The sequence below is a fragment of the Orcinus orca genome, chromosome 12 (assembly GCF_937001465.1).
Source record: "Orcinus orca chromosome 12, mOrcOrc1.1, whole genome shotgun sequence".
In the NCBI taxonomy this organism is placed as follows: domain Eukaryota; kingdom Metazoa; phylum Chordata; class Mammalia; order Artiodactyla; family Delphinidae; genus Orcinus; species Orcinus orca.
In genome coordinates this window covers 24,942,569-24,956,619 of record NC_064570.1, presented here as the reverse complement: position 1 = coordinate 24,956,619, position 14,051 = coordinate 24,942,569, and the positions used below count along the sequence as shown (strand labels likewise).

The 14,051-nt window shown below is 41.8% G+C and overlaps 1 protein-coding gene and 1 long non-coding RNA gene across 6 annotated transcripts in view; both read right to left on the bottom strand.

Moving 5' to 3' along the window:
* Positions 1 to 14,051, bottom strand: part of NHSL1 (NHS like 1) — a 238,170-nt gene that overhangs the window by 108,129 nt on the left and 115,990 nt on the right. The window lies entirely within an intron of this gene.
* Positions 984 to 4,676, bottom strand: LOC117196707 (uncharacterized). The gene is made up of 2 exons (XR_004477024.2): positions 2,943 to 4,676; positions 984 to 2,912 (listed from the first exon to the last, which is right to left on the bottom strand). It is a non-coding gene; the product is annotated as an uncharacterized LOC117196707 (long non-coding RNA).

Genomic DNA, 14,051 nt, shown 5'->3' with positions numbered 1-14,051 from the left:
AAAAACAGGCAAACCATATTTTTCTTTATGCATCCTAATTTTGACTCTTACCCAAAAAAGTCAGACAAAGATGGAAAAACCCTTTTCCGTACCCATTTGAGGGTTTGTTTCGCATCAACTATAGAAAGGTATGAAATCAGGCAAGGCCTGTTTTCATACCTATATCTTGGGGCATACCTCAGTGCTTTAAAAGTCAGAGGAGACTGAAGACATATTCCCAAACACCAGTGCTCCCATTTCCCCCTATACTGCCAGAAACTGAAGATGCTGAAACCCTCTGGTGCTGCTTATGTGAGAATGACCACAGAAGAAGCCATTCTGGTGGCCAAGGCTGAATGGCACTCTCTGAACATCTTACCAAAGTGTTAGTCTTTCCCATCTTATCCACTGTGCTAGGATACTTCAGTTCTTACCAATATTCTGAATTTCTCAGAAAAGAGTGAGACTCAGTCTGAGTTTTTCTGTATATTTATTACTACCACAGAACCAAGAGAAAGAAGGAAAAAAATGACAGCCTTATAACTTTAAACTGGCTAGTTTAAAGCTACTACTGGTTGCAGTACTCCAGTCTGGTCACCTCTGTGGGCAGTTTTGGCTCATCATTGGAAAATCCGGCACACAGGACTTTGTTCTTTCTCCTCCTAATATCATCTGACCCTGAACCCTTTTTGATTTTTCTGCACTCTGCAGCCAGGGCTGACCTACTTGATCCCAAAGGCAACCTTCATCCTCTCTGCAGTCACTCTTCTCTCTGGAGACGTTTCAGTCCTGGCTCATTAAGGAGACAGGTTACTTTGTGCTGAACGCAAACCAACTATGAAGCTCCAAGGCACCCTGTAAATACTGCACTGGGGGCTCTTCAACGGCTCCTGGTCTTAGGTAGCCTCATTCGCATCACTGTATCTCCTCCTGGAATCATGGAAGTTCTGCTTTAATTGGCCATTTTAAAATATACTCTCCTGAGCCAGTTCTTAGTTATGTCCTTTTTATTTTCTTCCTTCAGAGCCAAGTCTATGTCTAGACTTCTTGACATCACAACCAAGAAGGAAGCCCTCATTTGGTTCCTTATCATGCAATTTGTCTCTAATCTCATTCATGGACCCCTAGCTCTTCTAACACCCAAATGATTTGACGTTTTTCTTTTTTCAAGAACCCTTGGGCCCCTCTGGTTCTATTTCCCTAGGGAATGTAAGAATGCGTGTCCAAGTTGACCTGAGCTCTTAGCTTAGATCATCTCACAGCCTCTCCTGATCTCCCTTAGATATGTAGAGTTGCCTTGACTCCACTGCTGTCCATGGGGCTCCAGTCTAGCGCATGTAGGAGCACAGTATGCCTCCTAGGCAATGGCAGCAGAAAGGAGCCTTTATTGTGAAACCTTGCTCCATTCATCCAGCCTGATGGAGCTTCAAAAGGTCGTGCTGATGGCTAAGATGTTTCCTCAAGTGACAATATTCTTTTATAACTTTATAAGAGTTTATTTTTTCTTTCTAAGTCTGACCTCTTAATCCACCGTTGGACCTACTACATCTTTCCAAAAGAGCACTTAGTGCTCCATTCTCCCCCTTACGGGAGGAAAAAAAAAAAAAGAAATCATGTTTCCACTTATGTAAAAAACACAAGAATAAATCCCGAACTCCTCATCTATCAATAAATTTGGACTTGAACTCAATTCTTTTCCCCAAAGTTTCCGGCCATATTTCTTTCAGCGGCCCCATCTGTAGCTTTGTTTCATATTCCATATGGTCTCATACCTGCACTATCCTGGATCAGACTATTACTGTCTTTGTCTGGAGTACAGCCCCCATCCCCACAGCCTGTTTTTTTACTTCTCTGAAGCCATCCTTGACCTCGCTCCTCTCCCCCAGCAGAATCCCCAGCTTTATTTATGTAGCTATGATAGTGTCACAATTCTGTCTGCCCACCTAAAATGAGAGTTCCTCAAAATAAGGACTTGCTCATTCACACCTAACCTCCAATGCCCTGTGAGGTGCCTGAAACACAATAGATGATCAATGCTTATAGCATAAACCAGAATTATTACTCTACTGTTTCACCCAAAGGTAAATAGTGGAGCGTGTATAAAACCTGCATAAGATATCTATCCAAGTGCATAATGATTCCTATGAAAAGTCATAAAAATATTTAACATACTCCTTAAAAATTAAATAAATAGATATTATTTCCCCACATACAACTGTACTAAAACTCAACATTAAATAATAATTACTGAATAGCTGAACTTATGGTGGAATTTTTATAAATCATCATTTCTTTAAACTAATAGTCCAAAGGGGGCCTCATTTTCAAACCCACAGATACCATTCTCTCTCAAGGCAAGTTCGTCAGAGCAAACTCAGAAGGCAGTTTTTCCTTCTCTCACTCAGCCTAAATTAAATGTTTGAAGGATGATGGAAGTAGAAAAGGAAAAAAAAAAAAAAGAATTTTTCTGGAAGTATCCATACAAGAATGTTGAGGTCAGTGTGTCCAGCTGGAGGGAGGACACCAAAAGATGTCATAATAATGACCCCAGATCCCCTTTCTTACTGAATTTATAATGGAATGTATTATAGGAAAAAAATAAAACCACTAGAGTGTAAATTTCATCCTCTTAAAGCCTTGCCATTGTCAGTGTGCCAAATACATGCATATTATATTTTGGAGAGTCTAGGTTAAAACCCATCAAAATAAACTCATAACCTTTCATGCTGTATATTTCATCAATGTGCCTGTGGAGGGACTGACTCCCAAAATATACAAATCAATGGCAAGCCTCCCCACAAAAACCCAACCAAACAAAAATAAAGAGGTCATTTGCATCATTTTTTCCTAAGCATCTGAGTAATGCGAGGAAGTTAAAACAATAGCCAACCTTCAACTCTAGAAACAGGTGCAACTCTTCTGTCCACAAAACTCTTCTGTCCACAAAAAACTCTTCTGTCCACAAATGTCCTAAATCATTCTAAAGAGAAGTCAGACTACAAATCAACAGTATTCAAGATCATGTACCAGCCAACCAGAAGGAACACAAGTTCTGCCACAAGTTACTTGTTAGTAAAACATAAGCCCATAACCAGAGAGAGTTACTGGACTATAATTACTTTTAATCACCAAGCAAAAACATAAACATTCAAAGGAAGACACCAAGTTAAAATGCCCAGGCTCCTGATGATTTCTGCATAGAAAATCAAATAATCTAATGTTTAAGTTACTTAAGATTTATAAATTTAAAATATTTTATGTTTGATTTAGAAAATATTTGAAAAACTCAAAGCTCTGTATAAAGAACTAGAGAATTTCCATTTAAAAAAGGTAGTTTACTTCTGCAATCACCACATTCTTCAATTTTGACCCACTTAAACCTTGGGGACAGCGCTTAAAGGAAAGAGCTAATCATTTCCCTTTCAACTGCCAAGTCTTCTGAGCAAGGGGGCAGTTTGAAACTTCAGGAATAGCGAGTTATTTCAGGACCCATAGGATTTACAACAATAATGGTTTGAGGAAACCACAGCATTTAGGCTCCTTCAGTCTTTTCCCCTGTCCTTAGGAGTTTAAAAATAAGCAAGAAAATGATTCTTCAAATTGGCAGACCAATTTCAGGGTGGCGTCTTGCCACAGGGCAAGATAATCACAGAGTTACAAGATCCACAGAGGACAGAGTATCCCACAGAAACAGCTCTTTTCTGAGCCTCCTCTTTGATCAAGACGAACAGATCTGCGCTTTTTCCATTTTCATTTTTGTTTTACCTCTTCCTCTCTCCCTTCCTGCCCCCCTTCTCTCTCTCTTCCTCTCTCCTTTTCTCTTTCCCTCTTTCTTCACTTAACATCAGTAAAGTTCTAATAAAAGTCACCTACAATTCTGTTGATGGAAATAGCTGGCATTTACTTCGTGTTCTATTTTTATTTAACACATCCCTGCAAATTCAACTATTAAGGATAATAAAAATCTACAGTTCCTCAAGAGGAAAAAGTTTCTCTGTCAAAAACAGAATACTAAGTTCACAGTTTTAAAATGCCCTTATTTCTCTCAAGGCAGGTATGCTTCTGAGGACTCTATTAAGTTATTCAACTGTCTCTAAGGACTTCAGCTCATACAAAGGAAAGACTGCAGGCTGAGACCCTTGGGGTTTTCTGTTTGTTTTGGGTTTTTTTTTTTCCTTCAATTCTTTCAAACCTGAATGAATTTTGCTTTTGTAAGCAGAGTAAAAGTGACGCAGGAGAGCCTGTTTCCAGCGTCGATGCTGTCCCTCTTTTGCCTTTGCCATCACCAGTAAGTTGCTTGTTTTCGGCACATCTATTTAGAAAACTTTCTGTGTGATACAGAGTGGATGAAAAACTTCCAAAACCTGCTCTGGAAGGTCAACAGAGAAATCTGTCACTTGACCTTCATAGGGCAGTCAGGAGTGTCAAAATTAAAGAAACTGATAGAAAGGAACACAGTCTCAACACCATTTAAAAAAGAAGAAAAGGGGCTTCCCTGTGGCGCAGTGGTTGAGAGTCCGCCTGCCGATGCAGGGGACACGGGTTCGTGCCCCGGTCCGGGAAGATCCCACATGCCGCGGAGCGGCTGGGCCCGTGAGCCATGGCCGCTGAGCCTGCGCGTCCGGAGCCTGGGCTCCGCAACGGGAGAGGCCACAACAGCGAGAGGCCCGCGTACCGCCAAAAAAAAAAAAAGAAAAAGAAAAAGAAAGTATAAAAGGACACAAGGGCACAGCCTAACTGGGCTGCTCCTGGTTGTGAGGACTTTTTTTTTTTTTTTAATTTATTTATTTTTGGCTGCATTGGGTCTTCGTTGCTGCTCATGGGCTTTCTCTAGTTGCGGTGAGCGGGGGCTACTGTTCGTTGCGGTGCGCAGGTTTCTCATCGCAGTGGCTTCTCTTGTTGCGGAGCACGGGCTCTAGGTGCGTGGGCTTCATTATTTGTGGCACGCGGGCTCAGTAGTTGTGGCTTGCGGGCTCCAGAGCACAGGCTCAGTAGGTGTGGTGCATAGGCTTAGTTGCTCCACGTCATGTGGGATCTTCCCGGACCAGGGTTCAAACCTGTGTTGCGTGCGTTGGCAGGCGGATTCTTAACCACTGCACCACCACAGAAGTCCCATGTTGTGAGGTCTTAAAGCAAGTGAACTCACCTCCCTGGACCCCGACTTCTCATCTGTCACACAAGGCTATCTCGGAGGTTCCTCGAGTCCTGACAAATTAGCTTTGTTTTTTAAGATAACTCTACTTAGATACCTTCATAACTCCGATTTAGGAAGTATATACAGATATTTACTAAAATGCTCTCAAATGGCACCGAGAGAAGAAAATATGTGATCATCGCTTCAATAAGCTCTCTCTCGAAGAGTTGCTAAAGTTGGTTTCTCTAGGTATACCCAGAACAGTCAGAATTCTTTGAAATTTCACTTCATGCAAAAGGAAAGACATCTTTACAATTGTCATCATCTCTGAGATTTTACAAACAACACAAAATAACTATTTTGGATATCAAAAGCTTTTCATATCAGGAGTGAGCTTCTTCTATCAATTCTCTTATGCTTGGAGAATGAGAGAAAAGACAGCAATACTTTTGGAAATGGTTACTTTTCTTTGAGCCTCATTTCTTGAGTCATAGAAAAAAAGTATTTTCTACATCTCTATTTTCAATGTATTCAAATTGCACCCGAGCATTTTTGCAGCTCTCCTATGTATAAATCAAAGCATTCACTGAGCAACTACTGTGAGCCAAAATGAGGACTATTTCAACAGAGACTATTAAAAGGTCAAATTAGTTCCAAGTATTGGTGTATTAGTGGTTTATTAAGAAATTCACAGAAAAAGCAGAGACAAAGCAGCTTTTTCAGTCACATTTTATATAATTCCCATTTGTGTTCAGGAGGATCAAACGTCACTTAAGTGTTTGGCCAAAAAAGTTTAGTGGAGTAGAACTGATTTCAGATAACAGAAACATGTCTTATTGTCACCATCTTTTGACGTTTTTAGAAGCAGATATGAAAGTGAAGATATGGAGAGGCCATTTCAACCACATGAAAAGCAAAAATATATATTTGGTGTCCAGCTATCAGATGGAGAGAAGAGAGGCGAGTGAGAACTCAACACATTACTAGAGAAAGTGGTTAATGATGAGACCAAAGCTGAAAAGCAATGCTTGCTTAAGTGAAACAACGCAGTAATCCTACTTGGAAACTCAGAGTGATTTTATAGATGTGTTTAAAATTTAACATTTACAAAAAGAACAGGGATGCCCAAATATAGACACAACTCTGTAACATTAATGCAAACATGTGCTTTATTTAACTGTAGTAAAAAAAAAAAAATCCAACAGAAGAAGATAAACATGGAAAAAACATATTTACATATTACAGAACATCCCACTTATTAAGAGATCACTTTTCTGAAAAACTCAATCACTCAATCACTCAAAATATGGCCAAGACACAAGATAGCCACACTTGTGCTACCAGATAGCAATACTCACAGGACTCTGGGTTCGGATCTTATTATGATCCTCCAGTCATTACTGTTGTAATAAACTGGATTGTCCAGACCCTCCACACAAGGTAACATATTAGAAACCCCAGAGCAGAGAGTGGTGGGGACAAGAGGCAGGCACGACTATGTGGGTGAAAAGAGAAAGCTCACAGCCTCACAGCAAAAGTGGACTAAGAAGCAGGCAGTGGAGACCCACCTAGTGCCAAAGCAAAGAACCTTACAAACCTCAATAACCACCAGGGTGTCACCAGGTGCTTACAAGGTTCGGTGACTATTCACAGTGACATCACGGCATCCAGACAAGCTTCCATTGTCCTGAGGATTGAGCAGAGATACTACACAGTGTCATGCAGAGAGGGAGGGGCTAGGTCATAAGAAGTGAATTCAAATCCAACTATTCCATTATTATCTCGAAGGCTTCAGGCAAGACACTTCATCTCTCAGGGACAGCTTTCTCAGCACAAAAGGGTTAGGTAAACATAAACGCCACCGTCCTGCCCATCTCACAGGACTGTCAGAGCAATGAAATGAGACCATACAGAGTGAGTACTGGGTAAACTATGACCTGCAAACAGACTCTATCTGCAGAGCAAATTTTAGAATGATGTTCATTAACATTTTTAAATTGTTTTAGAATTCTGAACTATGAATGAAGCAAGCTTCTGTTATACGGAAATACAAATAATAAAAGACATCTTCCTCTAAGGTTTTTTGTTTTTGTTTGTTTTGTTTTGTTTTGCGGTACGCAGGCCTCTCACTGCTGTGGCCTCTTCCGCTGCGGAGCACAGGCTCCAGACGCACAGGCCCAGAGGCCATGGCTCACGGGCCCAGCCGCTCCGCGGCATGTGGGATCCTCCCGGATCGGGGCATGAACGCGCGTCCCCTGCATTGGCAGGTGGACTCTCAACCACTGCGCCACCAGGGAAGCCCTTCCTCTAAGGTTTTATATAAGCTAACGTGTAGTCCATATGAACACAATTTAGAAAAGCATCTCTTATCAGTCGTCAGTTTTTTACAATAACTGTGTTTCAAAGAAAATGCAGCTTTTCTTCCAGTTCAGACATAGGATCTCTGATACATACAGGCTAGAGTCCAACAATTTGAAAGTAAAGTTAAATGGACTGAACTTCTCAACTAATTTTCCTCTATGGGGGATGGACAACAGGCCAGTAAGCATAATGACAGAGAAATCTCCAGACTAGGGCAGATATTCGTCAGACATTGCTATTCATGAGCTTTCCCTTGGGCCGGGGAGCAGGTGCAAGGAACGCACGGCGCGCATTAGCAGGCTCTGCACAGCTGTGCTCCAGCAGGGAGCAAGGTCCATGCTGGAAATCGCTCAGTCCTGCCTGCGAGTTTTCAAGCATTTCCCCTTATCCACCAGCATGGCCCTGGGCTGGGGGGCACAGAGGGAAACCTGGAAGAGGACTTACTACGGTGAGTGAATGCTCAACAGCGTTGCTCAGTTCTCAGACCAGGTGGCTTTTCTGAGATGCACCAGTAATCTGCATTCCATTTCAAGATACTTCCGGTGTTCGAGGACTTCCTACAACAGTAATATGAGGATGCACTAGCTGCAGAAACTCCATCACGGTTTGTGAGGGAGCCATCTGGAATACAGCATAATAAAACCCTACCACCAGAAGTGAAGTCTTCTGAAAGCATTATTTGGCCAGTCAAAGGCTGTGACCTAATAGGTAGTGATAAAAATCAATTTAGTAGGTCGGGACTGACGTCGTCTGTCTAATAAAATATAACAGAATAAAACAGAAGAGAAAAGAGAGGGTATCACATGTAGCCATGCAATAAAGGTAAGTAGTTTCACAAAGCTTTTGTTTCATTGTATATAGATGCAAATGTGCGTATGTATGTATATGAATGTATGTGTGTGTGTATATGTGTGTGTTTATATGTGTTGTATAGACTAGGAACAAAAGTAACGTGTACTTGTTACTCTGGACACAGGCAAAACTTCTGAAAGTCATTGACTTAAACAACTATAATTAAACTCCGTGGGCACTGGAAAACTCAACATTCACATCATAGATCTACTACAGAAGGTTCTTTCTCCCATTCCAAACAAACATTTATTGGAGAGAAACTTGGCTTAACTTTCTCAGAAACTGGAGGAAACTTTAGCAATTGTGTTTTTGTTCAGACCTTTATTAGTTGGAATTGAAACATAACCTTTTGGATTTCTAAACTCAGTTACACAACTCTCCCCCAGTTACAATGACAGGAGCACACAGATCCACGGGACAAACTAACGCGTACCCCAGTGTGTGGGAAGTAACCAAGGTCTGATGGTCCAAAGGGACACTGAAGGAGAGCGATCCCGAACTCTCCAGCTTCCTAAAGCACACAAGAACATCCCCAATGCAACAAGCTGTCTCAAAAACTGCTTACAAATCAAACAGAACCGGGGTCCTTAGAATAAAACAACATTCAGACATTCATACTTAAGGACAAAGAATTGGACGTGGAAAGCTAGCAAGGAAAGAAAGGACTTAAATGATCTTTTCATAGTTGGAATACAGTGTGTTGATTAACTCTGCAATAAAATTACTTTAGGGTGAAAATCAAAGTTCTTTTTCCAGGAAGTCAAAGCACTCCAGGTACTTTCCATGGGTGAAAAAAAAGTATGTAAATAAATAACCACCAGTCAAGATGACCAGAGCAAACAATCCAACAACTGCCCACCAGGGTAAACTCAAACTGACTTCCGTATTCTTTGCAAAAGAATCCCCAGCCACTCAAGAATGAAGCAATACACACCTGTGTCCAGGTAGGAATTCTGGCGTATCTCAAAATGTAATCCGGAAACACCAGATACCCAGCTTCTACTTTAGCTGAGGCGCTTCTAGTTACAAAGTGAAAGAGAACCTTCAGGAATAGAGGCAAAGGAATTGTAACAACAATAAAATATATTTATTCTTTCTCTTTTTAAAGTTTACTAAAAAAACCCCAAAAACCAAGTGATACAGTTTACTGAAATCTCAACTGCTTGTGGCTTTTACTTATTTATAACTGGGCTTCCCTTAGAGAAAGATAAATATACATTAAATTCTAATCTGACAATTCACTTGCACCACTGAAATTATATTAACCAGTGAACAGATTAGTCTTTATCCTTACTCCACACTTCTTTCAACCATGTACAGAAACTTTATTAAGCTATGCCTTAAAAGCAAGCAAACCTTAACTATTACAAGCGCACAATTAGTCCTGCGAGGGGCATATGCAGAAACGTGTCAGAGTCCCAGTAGACTACTATTATGTTATTGATTTAGAAGATGGGATCAGAAAAGTGTTCGCAAAAAGAAGACAGAATAGAGATGTATGGAGACTCATTATCTCTTCTCTCCTTATATCTTTATCCTCCCTTTTTCACTCCTATCTATTGCCACCTTCTTCCATTATCTTCCATTCATTACTGCCCCCAACACAGCCTTTTCTGAAAATAGGAGGGCATGAAAATGGCAGGATGGAGTCACTCTTCATTCCACCAGCCTTAATGAGTGCCTGCTCTAGGGAAGGCTGTGTGTCAGGTCACTCAAGGTCACTCACAAGCAAAGCCATTTTCACGTTGAATCTAGGAGAGGCTCACTCTTCCAAGTGGCTTTCTCAAGGTGTTGCTTTATATCAAGTCTACAAGGCAACAGTAGCTCTCAAAACCCAAGAATCCACAACCCACACCCAGATCCTGGGAATAAGTCTAAGTAAAGGGTGGTATTGAGGGAGGGAACTAACTGAGAACTCTGGCTAACAAATGCCCCTAGGGAGATGGTCCCAGACACCTGCTTCCTGGGCAAGCGCTCACCATGTGCTGTACACGTATAAATGGCCAAAATGTGATGCACCGAGCATAGTGATGGGTACTAGCAAGAACTAAATAAATAGCTGTTGATCTAATGTCTCTGCTGACTAGTTGGTCATCAAATGTCAGCTATAAATGACAGAGAACACCTTGCAATGCTGCATTTGATGGTACAGAGAAGTTCAGTAAAGGCTGAAGCGTGGCAGACTGCAGAGACACCACTGCAAACAGCTTCTGGCTCTCCCAGCCTCACACCACACACATCTGTGTCTAGGAACAATGTGTACGTTGATTACATGTAAGTTTTCCAATCTCGTTTATCATCACAGTGATCACCATAAATATCACCTTTAATTAGGAAGATTAGAAATACAAGGTGTAACTACCCACATTTCATAAAGCTAGAAAAATGTAACTGTACCTTTGAAAATCACAGATACTGTTGCTACACTAACAAGTAATTATTAAAACCTATGACTGGGCTTCCCTGGTGGCGCAGTGGTTGAGAGTCCGCCTGCCGATGCAGGGGACGCGGGTTCGTGCCCCAATCCGGGAAGATCCCACATGCCGCGGAGCGGCTGGGCCCGTGAGCCATGGCCGCTGAGCCTGCGTGTCCAGAGCCTGTGCTCCGCAGCGGGAGAGGCCACAACAGTGAGAGGCTCGCGTACCGAAAAAAAAAAAAAAACAAAACCTATGACTTACCTTAACAAAGAGGACCTAACATGGAACTCTGTGGTTCTGTAACTGCTTTCCTCATGTGCCTACATAATCGCTTCGACCAGCACTCTTTTTTAAAATTTTTTAAATTTATTATTATTTATTTATTTATTTATGCCTGTGTTGGGTCTTCGTTTCTGTGCGAGGGCTTTCTCTAGTTGCGGCAAGCGAGGGCCACTCTTCATCGCGGCGCGCGGGCCTCTCACTATCGCGGCCTCTCTTGTTGGCGGAGCACAGGCTCCAGACGCGCAGGCTCAGTAGTTGTGGCTCACGGGCCTAGTTGCTCCGTGGCATATGGGATCTTCCCAGACCAGGGCTCGAACCCGTGTCCCCTGCATTAGCAGGCAGATTCTCAACCACTGCGCCACCAGGGAAGCCCCAACCAGCACTTTTGCCTCTTTTCAACCTCTACAGCCCCTATATGGCAGGATTCTAGTTCCAAACGCTCCGATCCATTCTGCACGCCCAAATCAGAGCAATTTCCTCCAGCACTGCTTATCATGTGTTCACACAACTAGTATTTACTCACTATCTGTAAAGTACAAGACACTGGATAAGACACAGGCTAGACTTAAAAGGGCTTCAAATAAGCACATACCCAAATAGTCTCAAAGCAGAGGATTTGCCCTGAAAACAGAAGCCAACGAGTCAAAGACCCCAAAATGCCCTAAGCGCTTTCAATGCCATTTCTCTTTCTGAAGAATTATGCTTGGTTCCCTGTCTCACCACATATGTTTCTCTGCCCAGTTTTCAGTTCTCCCTAATGATCTAATCCTTCCTTATCAAACCAACTATTATTTTTATTGACTACTTATGGTATCCAGACAGTACTTATTAAATGAGTTCATTCATGTACTGTGTCATTAGGAGTGTCAAGCCATGGCAAGCACTCATTAAATGTTAGCTATTGTTAATACTTAAGGGGGGCGGGGGCTTGACTGATTTAGACACAACTTTCAATTTAGTATTTTAATCATTTCAGGATTTGACATAAAAACTGAGGTATAAATTACTTGAAAATTATGTAAAGGAAGTGATAGCTTCCATTTGGGTTGCCTAGGTTACACAAGTAGTTTAAAAGCAATTACTTCTATACTGAAAATTCTGAGATTAGTATATATATATTCTATACCAGGATAAAGACATCTTTTGACTCAACTATTGATAGTGAAGGGATTGCCAACCCAGGGGCAGTACCATTAAATACAACCAGATTCAACCTGTAGGCTGGTACAGTATCTATAAAACACACACTCATGTTTATTATTCAGTAAACAAGCTGTACCCGCTACCCATATGTATGATGAATAGGTATTGTCCTATTTTACAGAAAGGAAAACTAGAGCTTAAACAGATCATGTGATTTGTTTCAGGTCACACAATTAGCGAGTGACAGAAGCAAAACATCCAGATTTCCTGACCTAGCGGTCTTTGCATCCTTCATTCCCTTCCAATGAAAATTTACTCAACACTTACTATGGGCCAGGCCTGGGGAAACACTGGTTGTCAAAACAAACCCAAAAAATCACTCCTGTCTTAGAGGTTAAATTCTAGTTTGAGGAGACAGGCAGTACTGAAAATAAGTACGAAAAGTATATAGTATATTAGATGGTGGAGAGCATTTCAGAGTAAAACAGAGATATGGATAGAAGGGTCAGGATGAAGATGTGGCAATTTTATTACTATTATTTTTGGGTTTTTTGCAGGTGGAAATCCACTTGGAAGTTTATTAAGGTCTCAAGCTACTTGTGTATATGCTTTTTAAATCTTTGCTTCCCTTCATTTCTTTCTCTTAGATATCTGTTTTATAAGGAAACATTTTGTGTTTTCTTAGTCTGATAAATATTTATTGACCATCTAATATATTCTGTTCTAAGCACTGTAAAATGTCCAGGTAGCACAAAGGCAAAAAAGGCAAGTTATCTTCCCTTAGGGTTTCAGAGTTCAATGGGGGACACTAACATTGATATGCCCATGTGATAAGAGATGTCAGCAGAAGTTGTGCCAGATGGAGTCATGGCTTACAGTCCTGTAGGTCTGGGAGAACATATATGTTTATTTGAAAACATAAGTGCTAAGTCTATCAAGTGACGGCAGCGAAGACTGCTTAGATCACGCATGCCTTTCTATTTGCTGATAAGTAGTGACAAACATTACCTCGGAATAGGAAAATTATTCACATCGGTAAATACTTAAAGCTTGGCTTCATGAAAAGATCAACTTCCTACAGGCAGCTCGGGGCAGGGCTGCTGGCATTAAGCAATCCCAGAGCAGGGGCATCCAAGTTCAGACTCTGGTGTCCCCGCTTAGCCTATATCCCCATCATCCACAAGGCAGAGCACCAAAGGAAAGGAATATGGCTGCAGAGGGCAAGATGCTTCCCTTGGAGTCTAGTCTCATGGTGGGACCAGTGCTACTGAGCCAATCACTGTTCCACAGGATGGCACGGGAAATGAGGAGACCATACATGTGCCAACTCTCTGAAGATGTGGCAATTTTAAATAAGGTCCCTGATGATTTTTGAGCGAAAACCTGGCAAAAGTGAGAGAGGGAGAGAGAGAATTGTGTGCACAGCTGGGATTCTAAGCGGAGGGCAAGGTCAAGCTGCACCTCGTGTTCTCACAGCAGCAAGGAGCCTGGTCTGACTTAGTGGAGAGTGAAGGGAAAGCACTTCCCTTCACTGATGAGGTGATGAGGTTGGGGAAGCAATGGGGTGAGGGAGGCCGATCACATAGGGCCTCATAGAACATTGTAAAGACGTTATTAAACTGTCTGAGGAGGGTTTTAAGCAGTGAAGTTACACGGCTCGACCTATGTTTGATGTCTTACAGGGTTGCTGAGGCTGCTGTGTTAAGACTGCCTGGCTTGGGGTGAGGGAGAACAAGAGTGAAAGCAGGAAAACCGGTTAAGAAAAGATTGCGATAGCGCCGAACTGCCTCTCCTTATCAGGCATGGCATCGTCCAACCCACACCTCATCCCTCTTCACTAAGTCAACTTTACTCATGGTCAAAACAGCCGGGATCAAACGCTT